Below are 20,179 nucleotides of genomic sequence, written 5' to 3'. Positions count from 1 at the left end.
CAGCAAACTGTTTTGTTAAACTAAATAAAAATTTCTGCTGGATTAAAAAAATAAATTGTAAGTGTTTCTATATTTTTTCCGTATTAGAGTTGGTTTTATAAATGAATTTTTTACATCAATTTTATGTGTTAATTTATAAATTTTTTTTTGCACAAAAAAATTTTAATTTTGGCCGTTTTTAAATTTGTGAATTTCTTCTTAATATTTTTCAAATTTTTGTCCTCAATTTAAATTATAAATTTTTGTAATTTTTGATTTTGAAAAATAAAATTTTTTTAATTATCATCGACTTTTTTTTTACAAATTAAAATTAAAAAAAAAAAAAATAACAATTTGCGATGGATAAAAAATTTCAATGAAAAAATCATTAAATTCAAAAATATTTTAATAAAATAAAATAAAAATAAGTTTTTATAACTCTAATAATTAAATTCAAAGATTAATCATCTAATCTCAATAAAATTCTCAAAACAAACAAACAAACTTTTTATTTTGTTAATTCTATATATAGGTAGTTAGAAGAGAGTAAAACTATTAATACTTTCTCACGCCCGAGGTAAACTTTTTATTCTTAACAATTTTATTTAAATGCTGATAGTTATCCGCGTTAATTATGTACATTAATATTTCGGCAATAAATATGAATTAAGCGTTTTATAAAAGAATTTTGCCCTCGGTTTATTGGGATTGCGTCATCTCCATTTCTCATCTCTCGTCTCTTATATCAAGCTCGAGGAGTATAGTAGTATAACAAAACCTGTCGCTCGAAACTAAAACCTGGAAACAGTCGGCGACCAAAACAAAAGAGAACCAAATAAAATCCAACAAAAAATTTTGACTTGAAAGATAATAAAAAGAACACGACATATATATAATACATGTATCACGATTTTCGTTCGACGACCACTTGTGCCCTTCATCGCAAGGGATTCTCAATTTAATTTCTATGTATCCGTTTTTTTTTTAATGAAACTTCAAGTTCAAAACTTTAATTGTAACTTTGCTGGCAATGTCGCAATACAAGAAGATTCTTAACGGCGTCTAGCCGCACGTCCTCTGATAAATGGTTAATTACCGGGTTTCTCCTTCGGGAAAGCCGCAGCAGGAAGTCTGTGTTTCCGGAATTTTTAATCTAAATTGTTTCTATTTTTTTCTATTGCATCATGCCAAAATATTAAAGATATTTTATTTTTATTAATTTAAAAATAATTTTGCTACTTCATGTTTTGATAGTCAATAACTTGAAAAATTAATGCATTCATTGTAAATGACAAATTAATTTTTTTAATAGTTTTAAATTTTTTAACATCAAAATTACAATAAATTTTCTATTTTAAGCTTTTAGCGTTTTGAAAAAATTTTTCTTATCTCCTTTTAAAAATGGAAGATCTCCTTTTAAAAAAATTAATTAAAAAGTTTTTTTATAGAAAAATAAATTTCCAACAAGAAAAGCCTCTTATGATTTTTCCGTATCTTCAATCCTTAACCCAGAATTAAAATTTTAAAATTTTAGAAATTTTTTCCCTAAAAAAATTGATGAAAAATTTTTTCTTGAGGATATAAAAAAAAAATCAAAATTATCATCGAATTTTTTAGCCGATAATGATAATACTATTTGATCCAATACTATAAAACCTACGATCACTATTAAATTCAATTTGTAAATCTAATTGGTACATTTGAATTCGTAAAATTTTCTCTACCTCAGTCAGATTTTCTTCCTCAGAAGCTTTACACTCAGTAAAGATAATATAATATCCAAGTAAAGTCGGTTCATTGATCGTCTAAGACAAGACACAAGATATAGGAGCTATATGCTCGTACTTGGATGAGATAGAATGGGATGGGATGGGATATATAAAACATAAACATGCTAAGTGTAAGAGATAGGAACATCATAGCAGCAGCCAGCGTGGCGACTTGAGTCTCTTGCTCTTTTACATTTTGCTCCCTCTTGCTCTTATGAATTTGTATGACGTATATTTAACATCTTATATCACTCTATCTTTAGGTTATTCATCACCATCTGTGCATGCAATCAACATATATGTGTGTGATAATATATTTAGTATGGGTATTTCGTCCTCACTCTCTACTTCCACTCATTACTTTCAGATTCAGATACTAATGTCCTCAGCTCGCCTTTGACATTTACGACTTTGCTCCTGGAGTATCTTACTATACAATTCTCAGGTCTCAGATATTCTATTACCATTATTATTATTATTATTATTATTATTATTATTATTATACATCTCCAGCCAATCATTACACTTACGCAGTCACACTTTTAACGCGCCTAATCACTAATAATTTTGAATATTTATTGTCATCTTTCTTTGTTGATTTATAACGCATCTTTTTTTCTCTCTAATGTCCAATTTTTATTTAATGTCATTTTGAATGTTAATGTTAATGGGCTTTATTGAATTCAAATCGATTATTTTTATGTATTCTATTCGGTAACTTTTATTTTAATAGAAAGCCGGTGTTGAATCTTCATTTTTTTCTCACGGTCAATTTTTACAGGTTTTAAGTATGGTATATATAGCAATGTAACACTTACTGCTGGCCGCTATTTTTTTTTCTTTTATTCATTCTACGGCTTAATTATTTTAGTGTCAAATTTTTATGAAAAATTGCAGAGGATTTTTTTTATTGAGTTGTAAATATTGCAGTAAATTTTTTAATAAAAATTTTTAGTGATCGTGAAATTTAAACTTTTATAAATCATTTAATTTAAAAATTTTTTACCAACCATTAAATTTATTTTTTTAAGGAACTTATCTTAGTAAAAATTTGTTTTAATGTTTAATTGAAAATCATAAGAAATATTTCTTTAAAATTAATAAAATTATTCTGGTAAAAATTTAATTGATCTATTTAAATAAAAATAAAATTGCTAAAATTTTTAACTTCAAATTTTAGATTAAAAATTAATGATACATGAAAATTAAATTTTTTTTTTATCTCTTATCCTTATACTATTACACACAATATCAATCCAAAAAGTCTAATTTAAAAAATTTTAACTCAAAATTATTGTTATTATTCATTCAACTTATAAAAACTAAAAAAAATTAAAATTAAAGACAATAATAATCACAATCATGATAAAAGCTAGCGTATGTGTTATTGTAGTGTATATACCTGTGATGTGATTCACGAAAAAAGTTGAAAAATATTTATTGCTGTGTATATACCGGTGAAAGAGCCGTAGAGCGATAAGGCAGAGAGAAAGAAGAAATAAGCTTCAAGTGCTTATACTATGCCTACAAAGTTTTATTTGTAATACAAACGACTTGAGATGAGCTGCAAAAAGAGCCACTAAAAAGTTATAAACCCGTAACCCGTGGGTGGACCAGAATCTCTGATTCTCTTGATCTCGGGTCTTCTCGTCTCCAGAAATCATCCTTTCTTTCTTACATTAAGTAACAGGTGTACGCGTGTGGAAGACCTTGGGCTAACCAACATTGTTTATCTGTTTTTTAATAGCGGTTTTTAATAACAATTTAGTTATTTCTTTAAATTTTTAATTCATTATAAAAAAATTAAATCAAAAATTTTTAATTTTTAATTTTACATTGAAAATTTTACAGAGTTATTATTCGTTTAAAAATTCGCATTTAAAAAAATTAAAAAAATTAATATCCCGGTTTGGAGTATTAAATAAATTTTGATATAAAAAAAAACATGCAGCAAAAATTTTTTTTTTAATTTTAACAAGTAACATTTTTGATAAATTCTCTGTATAAAAATATATTTATCAAAAAATCCGAAAAATTGCTATAAAAAAATTAATTTCAGTGACAGTAAAGTAATTAACTTTATTTAATTAAACGTAGTAATGTAAATAATTTATTATTATTCACTTTTTACCTTTAGATTTATCAGCAGACTAAAAAAAATTTTTTATATAATTTATTTCAGCTAAATAAAAATTTGTTGTCAAAAATTCTGCTCGGATAATTTTTCGTATTAAAATTTGAATTTTTCACAGCGTGGAGTAAAAATCACTAATTTCAAATTTTTACTTTTTTTTTATTCCGTATAAAAAAAAAAAAAAAAGAGCAATTAATAAAACTTTCGATTGCGTAATTTAAATCTGCTCATCTATATTTATAAGAGTATATTTCTATTATTTATTTATTTAATTAATTATTATAATAAGTCCGTTGTTTTTTTTTTTCTGATTGAAATCCTCGAAATTAGGCTGTAGATTTAATCTCATCCTGACACCACGCAGCGATCGGCATAAAAAATGTATTACAGAATAAAAAAAAATCACCACTAACTTAAGTTAGACTTGGACGCAATTTCATAGACACGGCAGTGCGATAGAATTTTATTAGAAGTTACAATACCGTTATAATCTAGTCTTAAATCTTCCACCTGTCAACTGAAATTTGTCAAGACATCAAAAAGAATAATCTCCCGTAATTTATTATATTATCTTAAAGAGCGAATTAAAATTGCAGATAAACTGTTTTAAAATAGCAAACAACAGATGTTAGAATAAAAAATAAATAATTTACACTGTATTGGTAGATCGAATAAAGCTTAGCTTAAACTTTCCGACCCGGCTCGGATAAAATGTATGGAAGCCACTGAGTTTATCCAGTAGAGCAACCCTGGATGAGAGGGAAAAGCGACCTCGAACTTGAACGCGTTGAGGGTGAACTTGAGCTTCACTTGCTGTGAGGGTGAGGGTGAACGATCGATATAAACACGCGCGTGCCCTGACCCATATAACGCCGGAGGTATAATCGGGTCATCATTCTCTTGTGTACAAACATTCTCGTCGTTCCAACCCTTTCAATTCCTGGGTAAGATCGATAGTTAAGAAAAAAATATATTGAATAAAATTAACCTATCAAGTTTTTCAAAATACAGGAGCAATAAAAAAATAATAATAATAATAATAATAATACATAGTAAAAAATTTCGAGTCAATGCGTCAAAAAATTTTGTGTTAAATATTTAACACTTTTTTATGTTAATTTAACACAATAAATGTTAAATGTACAAATAAAAGTGTTAAATATTTAATACAAAAATTTTTTGATGCAATGACACAAAATTTTTTTACTTTGTAATTGATTTCCAAAATTTTGAGAAAAAAAATTTTTTTAGAAGTTTTGCTTGTTTTTTGGATTGAAAATGAAAAATATGGAAAATTTGATTGAAACTATTTTTCTAGAAAATTGAATTTTCAATAAAAAAGGTCTCATAATTTTTTAGTATCTTGAATCTTTCACCTACAATTTATAGTTAAAAATTTTTTTAATTACATTTTTAACTAAACATGCCATGCTATAACAAATTTTTTTTTTATGAAATTTTGAATGAACTAATACGATCATAAAATCTCATCTATCAATAATTCTCTTTCTATTTACAATATATAAGTAAAATTACTAATATTCCAATAGAGCATCACGAAGGGCTGGATTAATATTTTTAGCATTGATTACCCTCGCCTCAATAAAATTTCCACCACAGCAAGGCAATAAATAATAAAAGAGTCTAAAAAATATAAATAAATAATAGAGAAAAGCGAAAGGGAAAGGTGATGCTTTTCCCGGGGTGATTTGCATCCACGGCGTAGTTGCGCGGCTTTGCACTCCTCTTTACTCGAGGGTGGATCACTCACGGTCAAGGTTATGCATTAACCCTCAGCTCGTGCCGTCAACCATCCAACCAGGCAATTTATCTCGTAATTACTCGCTTTAGAAGCAAGTTCATTTTTAAAAAGCAAATAGACTTCAAATAAGAATTTTAATTCTGAAATTTTAAACTTCAAATTTTTGGTTACGAGAATTTTTTTTTTTTTTTCTATCCACGGAAAAGGCCGGAATCACTGCAACAGTGGACGACTTTTTTTTTAGCGCCGTCGGATTTTTTTTTTTTTTTTTTTTTTTCAAAAATTTTATTGCAGATTCTTAAAATATGTATTAATATACCCTCAAAATTTTAAAACAATTGATGCAGGAATTTTTTTTTATTTTAATTCCCAAAAATCGCCTTTTTTTTAGACTGTTAGACTAATCGTGTCTCTTAAGATAGAAATTAAAAAAAAAACTAAAATCTTTAATTTAAAAATTTTTGAAAAATCGAATTTATTATTATTATTTATTATTATTATTATTATTATTTTATGATTAATTGAACCCGAAGGATTCGATATTTTATTTGCAATAAAATGATGATTTTTTTTTCGTCCAAGTTTTACATGAAAGAGAGAGAAAATAAAATATAAATTATAAAAAGATTTTACGCAAGCGCGTGTGTAAAAGTTTAACGCTTACTGGTGGACTTTCTACTTTACTTGCGTTTATTATCCTAAGGCTAAGGCTTTAAAAATAATCATCGATGTATACGGGAACGGATAAAATATCACCAGGTCCCATCGATGTCCATTACGCGGAACACCTGTGGCCGTTGGTTTCTTTCGTCTATAATACGTCTCTACTCGTACTCGTACTCGGTCTTGTGTGTTATGTGGATACTATATATATATATATAAAGGATAAAATAGGTTTTGTACCTGTCGCTGCGAACCGATACACGATACACGATTGCTATATACTGTTCGATATGTTAACTACTTATACTATATATACTTATACTATTGAAGACAGAATCAGTGGCATGTGTGAGTGTGTGACGTGTGTAGAAATACTCGCCCTCGGCCACCTACGCGTGTTTTATAAAAGCACGCCTCATTACTGACCGACTTTAAAGAATTTGTTGGCACTGATATAACACACCAGATTCACACGCTCGTAACTTTTAAATTGTTATACCCATTAAATAAAATGTTTCACCGTGATTATTATTTATTTTCAGTCCTTTTAATTATAATTTATGATCTTTAATGCTTAATTACTATTGTGTTCGTTAGTCATTTTTTTTTTAATTTATTTAAAATTTGTAATTGAGTTTGAACTCTTTTAAATTTGTATCAATAGTAAGATATTGTGAAAAACCTTTTTTTGGGACGTTTTACATTTTTTTTTACACGGCTGGTGGAATCTCCATTAAACTACATGTAAAAATTACAATTTTCAAATCTAATTATTTGATTAAAAATCTCGGAAACCTAGTTTTAATTTTTTTTATTAATTATTAGGCTACGCAGATTGAATTTACAAGTTTTTAGGAAGTTTTAAAAATTTGACTACTTCACGTGGATCTCCTTTTTTTTTTCTTTTTGTAAGATTTTTTTTACAGAAAAAAAAATTTTTTTCTTTTTGTAAGATTTTTTTAAAAGAAAAAAAATTTTTTTTCTTTTTGTAAGATTTTATTAAAAGAAAAAAAATTTTTTTTTTCTTTTTGTAAGATTTAAAAAAATTTTTTAATAAGGACTAGAGATACAAGGAAATTGATAAAGACCTTTTTTATAGAAAATTTAATTTTCCATAAAAAAAGGTGTCTTATGATTTTTTTTGTATCTTGAATTCTTAACTCAGATTTTGAATTTAAAATTTATATATTAAAATTATATTAGTAAGAGATGGTTAAAAAATTTTTCCAATTGATAAAACGTGAAATAAATACACAAAATATCCACCTCTTCTCATGATCTGGCGCTAGTGTGTATCGCGTAATTTAGTTGGAAGTTTTTGCAAGTAGAAATCGTAGCCCCTGAAATCCTGAGGCGGTTAGATTTTTATCAATCTAATCTCTGATCTGTGCAGTATGATAGCTCGCGGCTCTCTATTTACTGTATACATACCGATAAACTGAAAAAATAAGTAAATCAAAGTTAATGCAGAAGCATAACTCCTACAGCTCCGTCTGAAATGATATCGTATATCTCGTATATATATATATACCCTGTTCTGCCACTGGATGATCGAACGTGAGCAATCATCCTCAACAGCGGCAATTAGGAAATCCATTCCTCGTAATTGCGCGAATCGGTAGGTCCATATAATCAGCTACTGCTTAATCAAACCATTCCCATACATTTTTATTTAATAAACTTTTATTGCTGGCATTATTATTATCATCATCATCATTTTTTTTAATTATTATTATTATTAATTTATAAATAAAATTAAATAAAAGTGTTATGTATATCATGGCTGGACAGGGGATTGATGAGAGTGATATATGTATGTCGTATTATATTGAGGTACACTTAGGCCAGAGTTTATTAACGTTGTCCGGCGGTCTGAAGACGTCGTTAATCGTGTGAATTTACTCGAAAGGTTCCATTGTCTCAATCGGTTTTAAAACGCGACTTGCGACTTGTGACGTCTGTCCGAGCATTTACGTACTCGAATTTTTTGTTTCATTTCTACTCGCTAATACTTCAGGGTCTCAAGTGTCATTTCAAATATTTTTAATTTTGCTTTAACTTAAAGATTAAATTCAATCGCTCAAAAAAATTTTTTTTTATTAAAAATTTCATAATTTTCCAAATAAATTAATTTCTAATTTTTACCATTTAAAAACTTTCTTATTTCTTTATAATTTCATTTTTTGACATTTTTCTTTTATTTCTTCAAAAACATTTTTTTTTTCAAATTTTTTAAATCTTTAATTAGTAACAATAATTAACTTTTTAGATTTAGTATTTTAAAAAGAATAATAATTAAAATTTTAATGCTTTAACTTTATAATATTTTTTTCCGACTCCATTTTTATCAAGTAATAATTGTCCAAAAAATTACTATAAACCTCTTAAATACCGAAATTTAAAATCAATTAAAATTTTTAATAAAATAATAATTGATTAGCATCACAGAAAATTACAAGATTCAACTATCTAACTAGTAAATAAATTTTAACAAAACTATCAATAAATCAAAGTTAAATCATCAAAAATTTCACAATTTCATTTCAATTTATTACAACTAAACTTTACAAATCCGACAATATTTTCATTGTAACATTACTTCACAGGATATATGTTATGATGTATGATAGTAAAAAAAATCTCAACAGCGTTGCATGATCCTCCGTAAATTAATTTAACTCAACACACCATACAATGCATAAATAAATAAATAAATAAATTGGTAGTTAGAGACCAAGAGAAAGGAAATTAAAACAAGAGGTAAAGTATGTAACATATAACATACAATATATAATACATAATAGGTATGGTAGTAAACTAGTGTCAAAGGGTTAAAAGGCGAAACCGAGTACTCGTACGGCGTGACGCTCGGCACGCGTTGTGTTCGCTAACCGTAAAGGTGTCTACGCGTTTATTGTCACATGCATGTTAATACAACACATGATGATGATGGTGGTAAATAATAATAATAATAATAATAATAATAATAATAATAATAATAATAATAACAATAAAAAGTACCTGCAGAAATCACACTAAACTGTTGGACGTTGGAGGTATAAAGTGATAAAAAAATTAATATGAGCTTCAATAATTAATAATAATGATAATAATAATAAAAGCTTGTGTAGGAATATAAGTATAAGCTCCGTTTTTTTTTTTTTTATCGGTGGTATTGTACATTGTATCTAATCACGCTTGTAATGTAAAATAGCAAACTGTATAATAAATAATAACAAGGACCGTTCACTCAAACTATCATCACATAAAGAATCTGTATATGCTCCACTTCCGTCGCTCGACACATCACGACGCTTCGGTACACTTATGCTACCTATAAACCTTCTACTCTACTCGGTACTTTATTGAACTCTTTTAATCGAGGGTGTGATAAAACGTACACCCTCGCATACAAGATCTATATCGTGTTGTCATAAATAACTTTTTTTTTTATTTTTTTATATTTTTTTTATACTTGCGTCAGTTGTATCGGTAGTGAATACATGGCAGAATTTTTTTTAAAAGTTTATATAATTTAGATTTTATCTCTTACTAGAAATTTTTTGATTTTTTATAAAAATAATGATTTTTTTTTAATTTTATAAAATTTTCTCATCTGGCATAATTATTAATTTTAAAAATTTATTATCTGACAATTGTAAAATAAATTTTTATTTAAAATATTCACAAACTCAAATTTTAAAAAACTGGATGCAATTTTTCTAATATTTTTTTACTAGAAAACTAAAAAATGATTTCTCATTTAATCTCGGTATAAATTTAAAAATAAAAATGAATAATTTAGAAATTGACATTAATTTTCTTGACCAAAAATTTTCTAACTAATAAAACACGTTTTTCAGTACGAAATTAAAAAATTCACTTGTAATTTTCTCACACTAAGTTAAATTTTTATGTACAAGAATTTATCTGTCAAAAAGATTATTTAAAAAACTGTCAAGTAAAAAATGTCTGCTAGCTTTAGAATTATTCTGATTTTCTTCAATAAAACTTCAAAGATTACTCCAAAAAATATCAAATAAAAATATGACACTGAAATCAACAAATACTTCACTATTTTAAAATTTTCCTCAACAAATAAATTAATTGAATAAAAAATTGCACTTAAAAATTTTTACAATTTGAAAAAATTAAAAAAAAAATTTTTTTTCTGATTTATTATATCTGATTTCTCTGTAATAAAATAGCAAATAACAATTACAAAAATACCAACTAAATGTCGACTAATTATAAAAAAGACGAGAGGCATCTGATGCTCAATAAAAAGCATTGACCCAGATCATTCAGTGCATCAGAAGTATGTAATATTGCAATAGCAATTGAAATTGGAATTGAATTATTCTAGAATTTTTCTACTCCTTACCCGGTGGAATTCGTCAGCGGCTCGTGCTCGTGCGTAGCATCCAACGTGCGTGATTAATTGATCCTTACACTCCTAATATAACAACTCCGTCACAATTTTTTTTATTTTATAAAAAATTTCAATTATTTATTATTTTATTATTACATTATTATTTTCAATGTAGCTCCTCAGCCAAATCACTATTCCTCTTTATCACAGCAAGTAGCGAGACGGACAGCGATAAGAGCTACCAGTTAATTTTTATTTTTCACAAATAATCTTGTAATTTATAATTAATTATTTATCATTTACAATAATAATAATAATTTTTATTTTAATTGTCAATCACTTTAAATTGCACTTAAATTTGTAAATCCTCCACTCGTTAATTTTTACCACGTGAGTTTTTAAAAATACGCTCACTCCAAAATTACAGTTTTTTGAGCAAACTTTTTTTATCTATTTTTTTTTTCACATATATTTTATTTACATTTATGGATTGATATTAATATTAATAATAATTGTATAAATAATAATAATAATAATAATAATAATAATAATAATAGTAACAATATGAAACAAAGACAAGATAGTGTTTCCAGTAGCGCAGTCTCGCGCCGACTGGTTGGCCCGGAATAGTCGGCGGGTGGTTCGCGAGTTTCACCTTCGGGCGCCGTCGACTTCCCTCTACTCTACCTCAACTCTCAGTTATACTCGCTCCGTAATTCCCCTCCTTAATCCAACTACTACTACTACTACTCTAAAACTCCACTCCATCTGTATCATATATGATGCTACTCATTTTTATATCATAAATGACATATATGTGTTAAAAAAATTTTTTTTATGATTTTTTCATTGATTTTTTTATCAATGAAATTTGATACTACTTAAATCAGCAGAAATTTTTTTATTTTTTACTCCAAAAAATATTTTCTTTAAAAAACAATTTCATTCAAAATTTTTTTCAAATTTCTGCATATTTATTTTTTGTTACAATTTATTTGTATAAAAAATCCTAAAAATGAACAAATGTCTCTTAATTTAATTATCAAGTAATTTTACACTCAATTCGTGGTATAATTAGACAAAACTAATATTTTAACAGTCTATTATTAATCAAATCAAAAATTGATTAAAATTTAGATGAATTATTCAATTTTGGTTTATGTTGAGTCGAATTATTAGCAAAATAAATTTATAGCTCGGCCAAAATTATCAACTAATTATTAATAACTATATTGAGTGACTCTATTGTTGACCTACGACTCGGGTCTTAGTACAGGAAAAATAAAATAGTCAATTTTTCAAAAATCTAACAATTTTTGTCAAAAATCAGTTATAAAAAAAATTATTTCTAAAAATTTATACTCCAAATTTTTCTATAATTTCAGCGCAAATTTAAAATTTTAATTTTAAGACTTTTGAAACTTAACAATATGAATATTGTTAATTTACAAAATTTTAACTAGCTTCTATTATTCAATTTGTTAAAATATATCGTATAAAAAAATCTTAAATTAAAATTTTAATTTTCAAAACAATTTTAATTTTCTGTCGAAAATTAATAAATTAAATTATTAACTTCAACAAATTCTTGATACGACAAATTATTGTCTGAAAATGATTTTTATTTTTTATCAATTTACTTGGCGTAATTTTTTCACACAAATTACATGTAGAATTTTTTTGCCAGATAAAAATGTGCCTCCTTCTACTGCTCGGATAGTTCGCGGTTCGCGGATCTGTTCACCACCCCCATGGTGAGTAAAGGGGAATTGTTGTATGTAGCATGTACAGTATAGTATTAGTATTAAGTAGCAAAACGGTGTATAGTAGTGATCAAGCACGAGGTTCGAAGTGGGCGCACAAACACCGACACCGACCCGGTTATTCGTTATACCGATGTATTCACGGCCACGCCTCTACATTCTCCTACCCTCCACTGTTTTTATTATATCCACTGATCACTCGCGAATGAACTATTATATATATATCTTATATATTATATATCACATTATCAAATCATTCATCATTCGCAAGACCTTTTTTTGTGTATTACTGTAATGAGTAGAGTGATGATCAAGTGTGTGAAATTATTAATTCTAAATAAATTTACTGTACTGAAAAGAAGGACATAATTTTTTTAATTTCGAGGTGGAAAAAATGAAATAAAATTGAAATTTTAAAAACAACAGCTAATTAAAAAAAAAAATTGTTAAGTAAATGTATGATGAATTTAATTTTTTATATTTAGTTAAATAGTAGGTTTTTAAAATGATTGATTTGGGTTGGTAGAAAATTTGAATTATTTTCATCTTTTGAAATAAATATTTGGGAATAAAATTATTCAAGTGATGACAGTATTAATAATTTTGATGGTCATTTTATTTAGAAAGTATCTAAAGTTTGAATCTTAAATTTATTTTTATTTTTTTTAATTAATTGGTTACATATTTAACACTGAGATTTTTTTTATTTTTATTGATTGAATTTTTAAATTGACTTTTATGTATAAAAAACAAAGAAATATTTTTTTTTTTAGTTTAATTGATTGATCAATGTCAAAATTTTGTTATTATTATTTTTTTTTTTTAGGAGAAGAATATATAACTGTGCACTGAAAAAAAAAAAAATTCTTAACTGAAGTGTAAATTTTTTTAGCTCAAGAAAATAATAAGGAAGATTGAATGTTCTTCTTAAAATTTTTTTAACGCACGAAAATTGTTTTTTTTTTTTTTTGTGTGTGTGTAACACACGGCCATATCATAAAATTTTGATTACAAATACTTCAATTTTTAATTTAAAAAAAAAAAAAAATGACCGAGTTACGAAAAATTCATTTTAAAATACATTAACATAAATTAATTATCAAGATAAAATCATCATCCTATTACTAAAAATCAATAAAATAAAAATATATGAATATGGAATAAAAATTCTGGTTGACTTTTGAAGTGGGTGTATTAAATATTAAAAATAATTTAAAGGCAAAAAAGCGAAGGGCAAAACAATTTAATACGATTGAAGGAGGCTTTTCTTTGTCATTTTAAGGTAAACACAATTTTTATGCTATTTTAAAGAAAAAACTACAATAGACTAAGAAACTTACTTTACATTTTTTAATACAGGTCACGAGATAATAAAATAATAGTTTCTCGGTAAAATATTTACAACGACATTAAAGAATCTTTATTATAAATTCAAGATGTTTTAATTAACTTTTAGAAACGTTCAAATAAATAAAATAATAATCCATACATAATTAAATATATTTAAGATTAATTATTCGCAATTTAATTCATTTTTCTAGTTTAATTATTAATTCATAAGAGTTTAATTATATGCATCAAAGTAACAACTTTATTATGAATATTTTAATTATGGTCGTATCGCTGTGACATAAAATAGTTAACTGGGATAAAATAATTAAAATTTTCATATTTTATGTCAATAAAGTGACATTAATATTACTACTCAACGTATGCTCATTTTGAGAATCATTTTTAATCAGAAATTTTTTTTCGCAGGTTATTATAGTTACGAAACTTTAATTAGAATAGGAAAAATTAGATTGACACTTTGCGTGCGTAAAATACGAAAAAATTATAGTGTGGAATATTTAAAATTTACATTGAAATGAGAATTATCGATATATGTGTAATATATGATATTAAATAATAATGATAATAATAATTTCAGTCTTTAAATTTATTGAATGAAAGTAACGGTCTCATTCATAAACAAAATTTTAGTAGCATGAATAAAAAAATCAAGTTTTTAATTAACGCAATCTTTTAAGCAGGAAGTCAGAGCATTCAGGTTACAGGAAATAATTGATCATAGAATTGATCCTCAATATTCACGTAATATTTTAATACGAAAAATTTTTACAATTCCCCTTCAAGTCCTTTAATTAATGAAAGTATTAATGAAATAAACTTTTATCGAGATATTTAATTTTTTGGAGCCAAGAAAATTATCTTGACTTAAATAAATTTTCTTGGATCAAAATACGTATTTTTTAAAGCAAGAGAATTAATTTTGTTGAAATAAGTGAAATTTTTTGTGTCAAAAAAAAATTTTTTTTTTCGCTCAAGAAAATAACTAGGAAAAAAAATATTTTTTTGACTCTATTGAACCTTTTTTTCTGTATATTATTACATGTGGTCATTTGAAATTTTCCGAAATGGCTACATATGGGCATATAAGCCGTAAGATAAAAATTCTCTGAAGTGAGAAAATTTTTTTTATCCAAAATATTTTTTCGAGTTAAAAAGATCTATTCTCAAGCCAAGAATAATTTCTCACTATACCTATGAATAACACTATAATGAATATGTATATATCCTAAAAACTTTTTCGTCTAGCCTGAGAACTATAGTTTAAAAAATTTCTAATACCTTGTTAAAATTAATGATCGTCGTGATAATACGACATCGTTATATTTTAATCTTAATGTTGGTATAAAAGTATGATTGTTAGTATTCAAAAGGTTGATTATGTCAAGCCCACGTATCAATTTGTTATAATCATGTGTTAGCTATTGTCAAGCATATGTTGATATTGATGACACTATTTGATAAGTCTTTGGTTATTAATAGGCACAGCATTTTAATTTTCAGATTTTTTATACATACATCTTTATGAATGTATGTGTTAGATATATGTAAAAATATAAATAGGTAACTGGCTACGGGTGTGTAAATAGTCCCGACAGACTGTTTACCGAGTGGCTCTCGCCAAAGTCTTGAGATAACCAATATAAGGTAAGCACCAGTGTACACAAGCTGTAGGCTATTATCTACTATTTAGTTAATATAGTACAATACATATATCTAATATACATGTAGATATTTCCGTGAAGTACAATGTAGGTAGTTCTTTGTTTGTTAATCTTGTCTATTCTTTGATTTTGTTTATATTGGTTTCCGTTTGATGACGAAAAATTTTCTAAGTTCAATTGATCGAAGAAAGTGGAAATTTTTCTTGTGGATTTTTTTTTTCTTTCAAATCAATCATTATTTTTGTCATTTAAATTCATAAAAAAATTTTCCTAAATCAGAAATTTTTAGTTTCTTGGAAATAATAAAATTTTTACTTGTTGAACATGCAATTTTTTTTTTACTGGAAATTTGATTGCAAATTATATTTAAAAATTTTTTTCAGGTGGGTAAATTCCAAAAATTGGTTTAATAATTCATTAAACTGAAATCTAACGTCAGATAAGCTTCTTAGAATAGCCAAAAAAATTATTTTCTTTTTTTAACTAAATACTTAAAAATAAAATTTCTTAGATGGAGAAAATTTAGGAACTATGCGCCATCTGTTGAAAATTTTCAACACTTCTTTTGACATAGGAACACGTAGTTCTTGCAAAATGATTTTTATACAATTTATAATGATCTTTTAGATTGACAACAAATAAAATAAGTATTTGTTACTTTCTTTTGAACATTTTGCAGTGGAATTTTAAGTCACATCCATAAAATTTTTATTATTAATTCATATAATGAAGAAAATAAGGAAAATTTCGTTTCCGGCGAAAAATCATCTATATAATAAAATTTTTTACAGTTAAATTTGGTATCAGAAAAATCAATGTGAATTTTTACAATTTTAAAAAATATTTGGCTTATCAATATTTTATGTCAAATTTTTGGAGAAGTTTTGAATAGTTTATTGGCTCGATAAATTTGTTCTTTGACATTTTCTATTAAATTATTAATAATTGATCTTGTCTTAACAATATTATTTTTAAAATTTATTTAAACTGTACACTGTGATTCAAAATATCGAAAAAAAATTTTCCAAAATTTTTTATTCATAATTTCTAATTCTCAGCAAACACATAGCAGCTTCACTTTGCTAATTAAATTTTTTCAGTAAAAAATCTTCAGTCAATTTAATTTTCTTTAACAAATATTTTTACGTGCAACTGCCAACAGAAAACTTTTCCTAAAAAATTTAGCAACAAGCAGCTTATTCTAAAAAATGACTATCATCATTAAATACTGCAAGCTGTCATCTGTCATACCCGGTACATTCACACCCATATAAAACATAAAATATAAGACATAAATGTCGCAATAAAAAAGCGAAGGCAAAAGCAAGCTGTTGCCATTATCCGCTGGTAATATCTGTTAAACATTAATAAAAAAATCGATGCAAAATGTAACCGTCGAACATACATGCGGGCCAGACATCCTGTCCAATTGCGCTTAAAAAAGTAAAAGACAAAAATTGGAGACTATTATTTATTGTATTTATACCAAGGGCATAAAAGTATCGGTATGCAATGTAAGAATCGGTTATCTTCTGTCGTATGTAGAGTACCCTCCTACATTACACATTACACATTACACATTACAATCGTGGTGATACTCCTATCCGTGGAAGCCCGCAGCACCTGGGTCTGGTAGAGGTAGAGGTAGAGCACCTTTGGCCTTAAGAAAGAGGTCCTTATTCGCCCGAAGCAAGCACACGCCCGAGATGATCCAGCTGTTTGATCTTGCCCACGTGCTCTCTTCTCTGCTCTTTTATGTACAGTGTGTATTTGTACGTACATGTACACGAGATCTTAAATTTTTACATTAGGGGACTTTAACGGCATCTGCCAATCCACTGTTTACTGTTTGCTTAGTTTCGTCATCGATCAATCCGTAAGTGTGGAAAAAAAGGAAAATATGTCGACTTTTCATTTTTCAGCTTGTGGGAGTATAAAAAAAAAAGACCTGTGAAAAAATTCTCGAAAGCTGGTCAATGCTGTTAAAAATTTTTATGGTAATTTTATTAAAAATATAATGAACAATAATTTTTAGTTGGCACAAATTAATTTTTTAGTTTGTATATCGACTTATAGAAAGATTTTTGATTTTTTAACGTTATTTTATAAATTATTAAATTTACAGAAAAAAAAGTAAAAACAAAATTGTAGGAAATTTAATTTTCTACAAAAAAAGTCTTTTACGTTAAATCGCTAAGATTAATATTTCTCGAGATATAAAGCGTTGACTTATTGTTCGTCATATGAAAAGTTTGAATTGATAATTCTAAAAAATTTTACATAAAAAGAGAATTAATTTTTAAACAAAAATAATTTTTTATTTATTTTTTTAAGGAGCTTATCTAACATTGACGTTTTATTTTGATCAATTATTAAATATATAAGAATGTCAATAAAAGTGAATTTTTTTAGAAAATAAAATATTGAAAAGTTACAATAAATTTTTTTTTTTTATCCTCACACATAATTTGAAATGACCATAAGTGAAAATTTTTTCACGAGAATTTTTTTAAGACTTCTAATATCCGCTTAACCCTGATCGATAAACGCAACGACCTTCTGAGGCCTTCTCAAGGATGGCGGGAACAAGAAGTTGGATAAACACTTGTGCGAGGATATAGTATAATGTATTATGTATATACGATATTCTGCGAAGGCTTGAATAAGAATGAGAGGAAGAGGAAGAAGAAGACACTGAGGCTGAAGATGGAGAAGAAGATCTCCTCAAGCTGATGTACAGACTTTTGTGTTTTGTATTGAGGAAGAGGTTACCGAGTAGATCTCCGAGGCAAAGCAAATGCACGTGAGCAATTTCAATTTACGAGGAGACGACTTTACTAGGCGCACGTAGATTCCGCCTACGTGCCGCCGTATTTACTTTAAATCTCGACGCAACGCGTGTGCCTTTTTTATGGAATAATATACCTGCGTGTAGTTTTACCCTTTACTTTTCATTTTTTTATTCTTATTATCATTATTATTATTATTATTATTATTGTTATACGAGCTGAGGCTCCAGCTTTGTTTGTGTCTACGTAGGCCGTCGTCCGACCTTTCCACTTGAGGTAACAGTAAAGAGAAAAAAAAAAGATAAATTTTGTATTACGTATGAAAGAATTTAATCATATACATTTTTATTGTTTCGCGATGAAATTTGTAAAACATTTGTTTAGGGAGTTTACTTTATTTGTTATTTATTTTTTTGTTGAGGAGTAATTGAAAAATAATTAAAACCGAAATGATTTAATTAAAAAGTTCTTGGAATTAAAATATTTTAAAAATCGTCGAAAAATTTTCTGATCAATCCAATTTTTATAAATAATTATACATGCTTTGATATAACTATATATGACCTGATATGGCCAAGGGAAAAAATTTAATATAAAAATTACCGGACTGTATTATAATTTAGTGCACTGCTTTACCAATTTTTAGTAAAAGCTATACTTTTTAAAGTTTTTCAGTAAAATTTATCAGAGTCTCGTGAAAAAAATTTTTTTTTAATGCAGCGAACCGCAAACATGGCGTACAATTATTATTATTAAACATATTATTATCAATGGAATGTTATTAATATTGTTAAAGGTTTTAGATTTTGGAAAAACTAGATTTTAGATTAATAATATTAAATATTTAATTAATTTTTTTGATTTACTTTATTTTTTAAGATTTTTTAATTTGAAAATATATATAGAATAATAGCTAATAGTAAAAAAAATTAAGAATTTCATTATAGTACATTTTAAAAAATAATATTTAATTTTAAAATATTAAAAATTTTATTTTACTGAAAATTTTAATATTGAAATAGTAGCAAATAACAATTTATCTAATTAATTTTTCACTTTTATTATTTTTTACCGATGCACTGTAAAATTGAATGTTAATTTTCTATATTTTTTACGTCGTTTGTGAATAATTATTAAAGAAGTATTTATGACCTGATAAGGCTGCATCAGAAAATTTTTTTCACGAAAACAGTTGAAAAAATCTGAAACATTAGTCGCGTATTGATTACAGAAATGATATAAATTAATGAAAATAATTACAATAAAATAATTGATAAGCTCAAAGCCTTCCATTCAGATAAGCACCACAGAAAAATTTTCCACCGGAAGCGGCTAATCGTTAGATTTTCCGGTCTCAAAAGCAGGATAAAAAACAGTTTAAATTAAGATAAAGATAACTATCGGATGCTTTAAAATTAATGATTCCTATTTTATTTAATCGGTTAATTTCCTTATGGTTATTTATTGCAATTATCAGTAATCGAATGTAAAATGACAAATTTTATAACAGCGGACTTATGAGTTGATAGCGTCAAGTATTAAGACCTCTAAATCTTCATTTAAAATCCTTCATCTTCTCTTTTGAATCTCTGATTTATTAATCCGTAATCATGGAATAGAATTAAAATAAATTCATCGACAATTTACATTCGTAATTAAACTGTCAAAACTGTTAATAAACATGTCACAAAAATTTATAAATTTCTTTGAATTTTTAAATTTATTGTCCTTTAGGATTTTAGGTTATAATTAATTTTGTTAAATTCTTTTTACTATTAAATGAAAATTTCTAACACAATTCAATGCCACGTTACTTTTTTTTTTCTTTTATTTACAATGTAATAGTTATCGCTGTCGGTAGTAACCAAATAAAATCTTTCGACACTCCAAAGTATCCCCATAAATATAAATTTCCATTTCTTTAATCTTAGTTT

The 20,179-nt window shown here is 26.2% G+C and overlaps 1 protein-coding gene across 4 annotated transcripts in view; it reads right to left on the bottom strand.

Moving 5' to 3' along the window:
- Klu (zinc finger protein klumpfuss) overlaps window positions 1-20,179 on the bottom strand; it is a 142,910-nt gene that overhangs the window by 92,633 nt on the left and 30,098 nt on the right. The window contains exon 1 of one of the 4 annotated variants that reach the window (XM_074244730.1): window positions 10,692-10,928. The exons of the other annotated variants lie outside the window; for them this stretch is intronic. The gene's annotated coding sequence lies outside the window, so the exon portion shown is untranslated. Of the gene's footprint in view, window positions 1-10,691; window positions 10,929-20,179 lie in introns of those variants that run through there. 4 annotated transcript variants of the gene reach the window in all.

The sequence above is a fragment of the Cotesia typhae genome, unplaced genomic scaffold (genome assembly GCF_013202065.1).
Source record: "Cotesia typhae breed Kobodo isofemale line unplaced genomic scaffold, CoteBio_Ctyphae contig_44, whole genome shotgun sequence".
Classification (NCBI taxonomy): domain Eukaryota; kingdom Metazoa; phylum Arthropoda; class Insecta; order Hymenoptera; family Braconidae; genus Cotesia; species Cotesia typhae.
This window is presented reverse-complemented; position numbering and strand designations above follow the sequence as displayed.